An 11334-nucleotide genomic window follows, 5' to 3' on the forward strand; every position below is an offset into this window, starting at 1 on the left:
TTAATGCTATTCTTGGTGGTGTGTTTTGTATGTGCATTTCATGATGCCCATCTTGGTTTCCAGGGCCTCAACTTTACTTTTAACTCTAGTGTGGTTTTCATCATATTTCAATCTCTTTAGGTGATAAAAACTGTCTGTAACAGAATCTTGATCTGAATCTGTCATTGATGTGTTTAAATCCCATTTGCTCGGCTGTGTTTTGGTTTATTATTCCTGTGATCATTTGGTAGTACAGTTTGAGTTGAATTTGAGGCAATTATTAAAATGCGGTAGTAACTATACTTATACTTTGATCGTTAATACTAGTGCTACCATGTTCTAGTCATCACAGCTGCTTTCGGTGATATCCTTTCCCTAATTTGTCTGTGGGAATTGTTTTACCTCTATCAAAGGTAGTGGTAGCGTGTTAGTACCGTCGTGCTCAAGTGACACTTGACTAAGTTTGAGTAGCATCCTGGGTCAATTCTGTAAAATCAGCCGTTGTATTCTGCTTTGGTCGATCTTTGTCTTCAAATCAGGAGTTTAGATAGGTATTTGCATTTTAACAGCCCCAGAAAGATGTGGCTATTTTGATTGCCAGTTTTACACCTGCATGCATCACTTTATCCACTTGCTCATTTAATTGAAATCGTGTGTCAGGATAAGAGTATTGATTCCTCTTTGGAAATTCAGGGTATGTTCATTGTGCGCCATATATTTTGATATCAAGGCGTATGTTTATTCATTTGATCCGAAGAATAGATAATAGTTATCAAAACAGAGAAATGCATACTCCAGCTTTCCTAAAAGTAGTGATGCCATGTCTTGACAATTCCGGGTAACCTGCTCTTTTTCTTAAGACAATTATTCCCAGCTTTGGGTTTCGGCTTGATTTATGAATCTTGCTTCGGTTCTCAAGATTTATTCAAGAAGTCTGCCATTTTTTAGGGTTCCTATTGGTTTTGGCGACGATGGAACATTTCTTGAGCCTCTTCCCTTCCTGCCTTAGAGTTTTCACAGGATAAGGGATTCCCTCCTCTTAGAGTGTTTAACTAGTTAGGACCCTTCCTCAGTGACTGATTGTTTAGTAATTCTTCTTATAGGGTTTTTTTTGTCCCTTTTGTTTAGAAGTCTACCCTTAGGGTTAAAAGTTTTTCATCTCTCGTTTGTTTAGGATTTTCCCTCGCAGATTAGATATCATCTCCTTTGGAGATTGATTAGGGCTCGTTAGTTTTGTTTTTCGTCTCTTCGAGATTGTTCTTTTCTTTGGGATTTTAGTCCCCCCTATTTTGATTTCTTTCCCCTTAGGCTTTAGGGATCCCGTTTCCCTCTAAATTACTCTACCGCGATATGGTGGGTAAGGAGGCTCTTCCTTCGGATCCCTTTTAGCTGAAGGGTGTTAACACACTTTTAATCACCAAAAATTTAAAACATCAAAAATATTTAAAAACATCAAATGCCTTAAATCATTTGGAGTGTTAGGTCTTAATGGTAGTTAGGAGAGTTCGTTTCGAACTACGTTGGCTTGATCCTCTTCCACGAGATACGTAGCGCAGCTCGGAATCCATGTCCCAAGTCCAGCCAAACTTTGTAAATAAATATACTTTAACCCTTTTTTCTTTAAAATCGTGTTTTCAAAAAGCTCTTCCTTTAGAGTTAGGAATTTCCAATAGGTAGAGAGTTTCTTTTAGAGTTAGGGGATTTGTCTTTGATTTGTTGTGTGTTTGTTTGTGTTTGTTTTAGAGTTAGGGGTTTGTCCTAAAGTTATAGGAGCACCTCCATCCGGTCAGTTGGCGATCCACATCGCCGATTGATGACTAGAATAAGATGCGTTAGTGATCCCATTGTTTTTCTTAGGAAACGCAGCCTAGTTACACATAAGTTGTAGGAACCACCTGCATTAGCTTAGGGCTAAACCTGCATTTAGTTAGGGCATATAGGGTGTCCTAAAATCTACAATTCACTGGAATTTAAATAATCGTTCAAGAAGCTTTAATAACTAGTCCGGTCTTTTAGATCGAGTCTAAGATAGAGGTCTAGGTGTCTTAGGCATCATAGCTTAGAATAGGCGCGAAGAACTACGTTGCCTTGATTCTCGTGGAGGCGGGGATACGTAGGCTTCTTTGGATGAATACCAGACCATCCGAGGACTCGGGCTAAATCGTTTAGAGTCTTAGGGTTTGTTATGTTGTGTTTTGTTATGTTCTCTTACTTTCTTGTACTGATCCTATACCTTTAGTTGTAGCTTGTATGTGTTTGTCCATCAGAACTTAGACACCAGTTAGGTATGTCACTCATAACCTAGCAATATTTAGGTGGCACCTCTTTCATTTATTTTTTGTGTGCTTATTATTTCTATTCTCAGGAAATGCATGCTTAGATAGACGACTCCTGAGGATTGTTCCCATTTCACATGATTTTTGCCCAAAACTCTTCGAGGTTAATAATAAATGGCATAAGAGACTAAGTGTTCGCACTCGGGCGAATTGGGGGTGCTCTTCAGACCTTCTCCATTCGTCATCAGGCACGAACCTTTTGTATCTCTGGTTATCCATTGCAAACAGAGCATTTGTTTTGGTTCCATGGCGCATCCATAGATGGCGACTCTGAGTTATTTTTAGATATATCTTGGTTTCGAGCCCTGGCTCCGGATAAGGATGTATCTCTTTCTTTTTATATCGCCACTTATGCTATGCTGTGAGGGTGGCAGCAGTTTCGAGGGTTCCTTGGTAGAGCTCTCCTTCACGTTGTGGAGATCTAGAGGATGTAGGGACTCGTTCCCTCACCGTTCTCGGATCGGGGTCCACAGAAAAACACCCCTACACTTTAAGAATATCCAAACTAGGTGGATAACCATACCAAAGTTCATGTGGCGTGATCTTTGTCTTTGTATACGGAACCCTGTTCAGGATAAAATTGGCAGTCAAGAGAGCTTCTCCCCAATAACATAAAGGAAGTCTAGCGATGATAAGCATTGAATTCACCATCTCAGTGAGCGTGCGATTCTTCCTTTCAACAATTCCATTTGATTGAGGTGAGTAAGGGGCAGTGGTTTCTGCCACAATACCATGCTCCTTGAAATATCTCTTTGCCTCATTGGACTGGTATTCACCTCCTCTGTCATTTCTGAGCTTCTTTACAGGTCTACCCTGTTGCTTCTCAACCCTGACTCTGAATTCTACGAACTTCTCAAAAACTTCATCTTTCGACTTCAACAAGTACACTGACAGAAACAAGTCCGATCATCAATGAAGGTGACGAAGTACTTCATACCTCCTTTTGTAGTGAAGCTTCTGAAGTCACACGTATCAGAGTGAATGAAATCAAAACACTCTATACTCCTTGTAACTTTATGAAAGGGCTTTATGATAATTTTGGCTTGTGCACACGCTTCACACTTTACAGGTTTATCACCCCCACATTTGGGTAATAATCCCAAACTCTTCATGTCTTGTAACTTTCTATAGTTAACATGACCAAGTTTATTGTGCCACAACTCAGAAGAATAATCAGAACCAGTAATTTCATTAACAACTGAAGATACAGTGTTCATTTTGTACATTCCATCAGTGTGGTAGGCATTTTCAAAATACACATTATTATAAGAAAGAATAGCCTTACCACTTGAAAATCAAGACACATACCAGCATCACAGAGAAGGCTGCCAGACACCAAATTCTTAGCTATGGATGGAACATGCTTGACATTCTTCAAAGTTAGAGTATTCCCAGACATGAGTGTTAACACAACAGTCCCAGAACCGAGCACATCAGTAGTAGAACGATCCGCCATAGCCACTTTCTCCTTTGAAGCCAAATAATAAGAAATAGTGACTTGTTGGTGCACACATGACAAGTAGCACCAGTGTCGAGCAACCAATCAGTAGCCTCTGAATTGCCCTCCACATGAGACATTACTACTAGAGAATTTGAAATTTCTTCATTTCCAGTGACAACATTAACCGACTCCTTTAGTTCTTTATCCTTTGGTGGCGCCCTACAATCTCTAGCAAAGTGGCCTTGCTTACCACAATTGAAACATTGACCTTTCTTCTTAAATTTCTTTTTCTGCACATTGAGGTTCTTCTTGCTCCACAATTGAAACATGGAATCACCCTTAATGAGAGCACTCAAGGCATTCAACTAAAATGAGAAAACCAAAGAGTCACCATTAATGAAATACAAAGAGTCACCAAGAAAGACCCACTCTTTTATCCTTTAGTGAATGACTTTTGGAGTACCAAGGAATATGAAAAGCCACCTTAAAGCCTCACCCAATTATTGAATATTTGAAACTAAATTGGGATTCAAAAATCCAACAATTCTTTAGTCACTGTCAAGTGTGGTAGCATTGAATTGGACACCACCTATGGACTTTTTAAGGTTAACTCTAGGTTTTCCTTGAATCTCCATAATAACAGGTTCTGAAATGGAAGCTAAATTATTCAGTTTTTAATAGCCGAGTCCTCTTCTTTTGTCTAAAAATTGATTTCTAGTCATGTTAATTGACAACATGTATTAATTGGATGTTGAATTGCCTTTGTCTTCTAATGTGCAAAGCATTGATAGTGCTAGCAAGCAAGGAAAGTTCGCACTTGAATTTGAGAGCAGCAAGTGCAGAGCGAAGCCACCGTCACATGACAACCACACATGAAACAAAAAACCATACATTGAAAATTTATTTTGATGAGAGGACATTCTGCTCATTTGGTTTCATTAAAATCTTCAAGGAGCCAAGCTATATCTGAAATTAGTGTCAGTGGTCCTGACAAGAGTTCAAACAGTTGAAAAGGCAAAAACTGTAGGTTTTAGAGCTCAAATCTCTTATGTTTTCACAGTGTAATAGATGTTTTGAAAAGGTCAGAACAACAAGGTTCATAGTTTTTGGGAGGACAACAGGGGCTGCTATGATGCAGAGATTCAATAGTTACCTAAATTTCTAAATCAAAGAAGCAAGTGGAAACCTGCAACAAAACATATGGGCTGAACAGCTGAACTGAAGTGATTACAAAACTCATTTATTCACTTCCTCATGTTGAAGAAAGTCTGAGCTTGAGGACAAGCTCTTTCTTAAGACGGGGGGGAGTTGATGCAATATTTTCCCATGACACATCAACCTTATATGTTTGGATCGCATTATCGTAGGGCGTCTTGTAGATGCTTGGCGCTTCTTCTTGTAATTAGGCCATTAAGTGATGACTTTAGTAGTCTTTTGTTCATTAGGGGCAATTTAGGAATTGCATGTTGTATTAGGGGCTACCTATACAAAATCTCTTTCCCTCTCATTTGAAAAAGTTTTTGAATTGAAATTTTTGGAAAGATTCTCTTTGTAGAGATATCTGAGATAGAGCCTGGCTCTTCTCCTCATCCTTCATCTTTTCTCTTGGGATTATGGATCTGAAGATTAGTGTGCTAATCTTTTTTCCATATATCTCATCTTTTATCATTTCTTATTGAATGCAAGAATCATCCAACGATTCCACGCTTGATCAAGCTCGTGAGTCCCCTCGCTCGTGGCATAGATCGAGATCTATCATTCTATACAAAAAAATACAAAAAAGAGAAAAAATTCCAAGTCTATCCGATCTTCGAGATCATCGAATAACGCTTCCAGATCCAACTGCGTCAGAACCCTTGCATCACATATCGCTATGAATTTGTACACCAATAACAAAAGACACCTCACATAGTTCTTTCATCTCATAATGAGTAGATAAAATTTGCTTTCTCTCACACAATAGATAAAATATTATTGCTAGCCAAGAGGATTTCATCTAAGGGTGGTTATTCAGTTATAACCGAACTGAAATAACCGAAATTTGATAACCGAAATAATTTCAGTTATCAAATTTCGGTAACCGAAACCGAACCGAAATTTTGAAAAACCGAACCGAAACCGAACCGATTAAAAATTCGGTTATTCGGTTACGGTTATAACTGAATAACCGAATAGTGGGAGAAAGAGAGGGAAAAAGCAAAATCTTGGTTAGATTGGAGGGCTAGGATCATCCAATCGAAATGATTTTTTGAGCACAACCTAATTAAGTTGTGATCAATCAAATGAACGGTTTGATCATCCTACGGAGTGCCCATATATGACCTTTTTTTTAAAAAAAATAATGGTTTTTATCATAATTTCGGTTATTTCGGTTAACCGATTTTATTTTTTTTATTTTTTTTTTAGATAACCGAAACCGAAACCAAGTAACCAAATTTCCAAAAAAAAAAAAAAACCGAAACCGAACCGATCGGTTCGGTTATTCGGTTTTAACCGAATAATTAACACCCCTAATTTCATCAACACAAAGAACTTGGAAAAATAAACCTAGTCTCACTAATCTTAAGATAAATGCACTAATCAATTGTAAATTTTTATAGACAAAATAAGGGTAAATACCTGGTCAAAATTAAAGTACTACTGCCTAGAAGCCTACTTTAAGCTCATAAATGGACTTCTTAAGTTTTTACACCAAGTAGTCTTTACATCTATCTGATGAAACTCCCAATCAAAATGTGCCATCGAAGCTAGGGGTGTAAATGGATATTCGGAAATTCGATTACGGCGGCATCCGAATCCGTTTAAAGTGAATATTATCCGAATCCGTTTCAAGTGGATATTATCCGAATTCGTTTATGAGATATCCGGCTCTTAGCAGATGCGAATCTGGTAAATGGTATATCCGATCCGTTTAACATCCGAATCCAAGAAGTAAATCATTTTTATTTATTATTAATAATATCATTAATATTTATTTTTAGTAATGACCCATTATCTTTTGTTTCTAAAAGAAAAGTGAATTTTCTTTTTAGAAAAAAAAAACAAAACAAAAAGTGTTTTGGGTAGGAAATGAAGTAATCTCTCATTTTAAGGGAATTCTTGGAGTTTGACTTGGCTTCTTTATGAAGCAACAAATGTGGGTTGTAGGATGAAAGAAACAAATGGATGATGGTGATTGAAAGAAGATGGCAAAGCTTCTAGAGAATTCTAAAGCAAAAAGCCCATTTAGGTCATTAATGGTAAATGGACGGCTCAGATCAATTTTCCAACTTAGGGTTATAAAAAAACCCAAAATGCAATTAAAATAGGGGACTTCTAAGGTTTGCAAAGAGAAGCAAGCAAGAGAGAGGAGAAAGGAGGAGGCTGAGACACCATCTTCGGCATTCCTTGGTGCCTCCAACCCCACCAAAATCCACCGACGCCCATCTCCACCTTTTCACAGCCACCTCCATCACCGCTAGTCACCTCCATCTCTAACCCAATCCCCATCTCCATCCCCATTTCTCTTCATCTTCCACAATCAGCACTCCCACTTCTCTTGTTCAAAATAGCCCAAACCCATTCCATCATATAAGGACACTCCAAAGATCAATGACTACTACCAACACCATCATCCATCCCCACCGCCTCTCTCTCTCTCTCTGACTTTGTTTTAAAAGGAAGAAGAGGATCTCATATATTTTAGGGTTTGAGAGTTAATTTTGTGAAGAGAATGTAGAGGTCTAGTTTTAGGGTTTGGAAAATTCATTCGAGGAGTAAGGAGAAAAAAGATAAAGTGCTGCAGTAAAATGTTCGAATTTACCGGATAAACGGATACGGATAATATCCGAATTCGAACAATATCCGGCGGATACGAATTCGGTAACAGATATTAAATATCCGTCAAATCCGAATTCGGATAGTGTATACTGTAATCGAATTCGGATATAGCCATATCCGCTCCGAATTCGATCCGTTTACACCCCTACTCAAAGCCATAATAACCTTAAAAGTCATTTGAAAAGATATGCGTGAAGGTCTCCTTATAATTAATACCTTCTTTGTCCCATTATAATTAATACCTTCTTTTTTATTGAAGCCTTCGACCACAGTCTTGCCTTATATTTCTCTACATCACCTTTTGAATCGCACGTTTTTGTCTCTTTTGTGTAATAAAACGGAAGAAACGTCATAAGTTATGGGATTCTAATATTTGGTTACACAACTTTCCCTAAATAGTTTAACCCTTTCTCAGTCAAACTGGGCGCACCACTTCATTCATTTGCATTGTGAAATAGAACATGAAACCATGAACTTCCAAATAGTGGGAGGGGACATGGATCTCTAACCCTTAGTGGACTAATTTTTACTTGAATGAGGCTCAGCCAATCTTATTGCCTTGTTTGGTTTTTCCGATATCTTTTCCCTTTAAAACCTCTCTTGACTGAGCCTTATATTAGTGAGCTGCTAGCATCCATCGCAAAAGACATTTCACAGATGGGCTGTTGCATGTGAGAGCAGCCACATGGGCTCACTTTTCACCAGATTTTGTCTTCATTCATGCTGCTCTCACATGCAACAACCCATCCACGAAATGCCTTCTGTGATGGACGCTAGCAAATCCCCTAATATTATATAGACTTTTATGAAGCCTAAGTTTTCAATACTTTATTAAATTTAACCTTTTTACTATAAAACATAAAGAAAGCATATTGCAAAAACACCCTTAGTGGCCCCAAAGGAAAGGACAATTTTGGAAACTCCACTTGTTTTTAACAAATGCAGAAACTCCGCTTGTTTTTAATCGGCTTCCAAGAGCTATTTGGGAACAATGATAACCTTTTAACAGCTGCTTAAATGATAAAAGATGAGTTGGTGCAATTGTTAAAACATGGTAGTGCCAATATCATTAACCTTTTATAAATTGAACCTTCTATCAAATTGAACATCGTAGTTAAGAAGGGCTTAGATCGATTCAAATTGTCTCAATTATGATTCAGATCAGGTCATATATAAATTATTTTAGACACAATACTAATGAAAAATTAGGAAAAATTAACAGAAGGAAAAATATGAGAGAGAGACACGCGTGGCGAAAGATGTGGTGCTAGGCAGCATAGTTTTCTTTAGGAAAATGCATAGGCGTAGAGCCAAGTGGAGACCGATGGGTCTATGAATAAGTAGAGCCTATTGCTATTGATCCCACCCTTGTCGGATAATCCCAGCCGTTGTTTTTTCACATGCCTTGATCTTGTAAATGAGATCTCTATTTGTCATCCGGCCTAGACCCACTAGGTTGTATTGCGATGGACCGTAAGATCAACGGTCCAGATCACCAAGAACATATGCTACGTGTGCAATTGGATCGTTGATTTCGTTTATCAAGATGAGATATTAATCATATTATCATATGGTCAATCTCTTAAATCAAGGTACTGATATTCGCACAACCATGTTTTGATAACTACACTAACTCACATTGTCTTTTATCACTGAAAATTTCTCGGAAGCCAATTAAAAAGAAAATACAATGTGAGTTAGTGCAAGTATCAAATTATCGTAGTGCCAACATCAGTAACCAAATTCATTAAATCATTTACTCTTGCCCCCCCCCCCCCCCCCAAAAAAAAAAGATGATGAGCACGTGTGTAGATTTTGTCAAATATGAGAAATTATATGATGGGGTCATACAAACCCATAATTTTTAAAAGTAGGGAACGGCCCGATACATAGGATGATGATCAGCGGTCTCATTTATGCTATGCCCTGCATCGTGTTCGTGTGTGTTTATTGAGCTTTCTTCACTTCAGCGCCATGCGCTTTGCTTCGCTTTATAGAAGAGAGAGACCGTTGCGTTGTCCTGGGAGTGAGGAGTTAAAAAGCAAGCAGACCATCCATTTGTTGGGCCACAACGTGAATAGGTTGTGCCCCAAAAATCATTTCCGTAGGATGATCTTAACCATCCAATCTATAGATGGACTTCACATTATGAAAACTTCAATAGATCGGAGGGTTTGGATCATACTATTTACGTTGTGGCCCGAAAAATGGACGGTTTAGATCATCCGATGGATTGGGCCATACCATACATTTTGAGAAAATACGGGTTTGTACAACCACCCATCATATAATTTCTCTTTAAAACGTAACCTATATGTGCAGACTCCACATAAAGCGTATTTTTTTAAAAACAAAAATCACGCTTTAGATCATCCTATGGAGTCTATAGATGGACTTCACATTATGAAAACTTCAATAGATCGGAGGGTTTGGATCTACAATGTAAATGATTTTTGGGCACAACCTATTTACGTTGTAGCCCGAAAAAATGGACAGTTTAGATCATCCGATGGAGTGGGCCGTACCATACATTTTGAGAAAATACAGGTTTATCCCATCATATAATTTCTCTTTAAAACGTAACCTATGTGCAGACTCCACATAAAGCGTATTTAAAAAATAAAAAAATAAAAAATCACGCTTCAGATCATCCTATGGAGTGGGCCACCCATCATTTAAGTCGTCCCATGAAGCATATTTATTATTAAATTCTTTGGGACCCACCCTGTTCTAATTAGACCTGGCAAACGGGTAATGCGCGAGTACGGGTACAACTTGCGCAGGTATGGGTACCGGCGGATACGGGTAAGAAATACCGGCGCGGGTACGGGCAGCCTTTCATGAACCCGGAACCCACCCGGGTGAGTACAGGTATACCTGCGGGTAACCCGGCAAATTTAAAGAAAAAATTATATATATATATATATATATATATATATATATATATATATATATATATATATTTACCAGAAGAAATTATATGATGAATGGGTGTATGAACACATAAAGGTGGTACGATGGATGTACAAGCCTTGATATTTAATCCAACAGTAGCTTCTTAACAAGTCGGCTTCTGTTGGATCAAATATCAAGGATGGGATGATGAGTACATGTTTATACACCAATTCATCATATAATTTTTCATTTACTTTAACAAGTGTTTGTTTTAGTACAACCAAAGATACCAGTCACATTGTCTGATTGCTTTGACTTGTTTTGTTGGCCCACCCACGTAGTCTATTTTTTACTGTTTAGTGTTTAGGCCTTAAGAATAAAAAGTTGGAAACCGAATGGCGGGTAACCCGTGGGCACCAACGCCCAACCTAGACCCACCCGCAGGTCACGGGTACGGGTTGGGTGTGGGTATTTTTTTTCGCGGGTAATGAAATTGGTACCCATACCCCTGCAGGCCAGGTGTACCCGTGGGTACAGGTCCCATTTTGCCAGGTCTAGTTCGAGTATCCAAATGTTCATTTCTTGGGCTCGGTGCAAACAGGTCTTTCCGATTAAATCATCCCCATAGGATCAGTAGAGGTTTATATATGGTGTCATCCTTCAATAGATTAATTGGAGGGTTACGATGGTCCTATGGAGAACGTTATTTAGGCAAGGCCAGTTACATTGGGCCCAACTAATGAATGGTTTTGATTCCGAATAAAGTTGGGCCCAAGTGTATGATCTGGGCATGTAGAAGCAAGTATTTTTTTTTTTCAAAACTACTATGTGGCCACCTTTTCAAAGACCCTATTTTACTTGGAA

This window comes from Tasmannia lanceolata, unplaced genomic scaffold (genome assembly GCF_043159265.1).
Source record: "Tasmannia lanceolata isolate RefF3 unplaced genomic scaffold, GAP_Taslan_0.1 ptg000008l, whole genome shotgun sequence".
In the NCBI taxonomy this organism is placed as follows: Eukaryota; Viridiplantae; Streptophyta; class Magnoliopsida; order Canellales; family Winteraceae; genus Tasmannia; species Tasmannia lanceolata.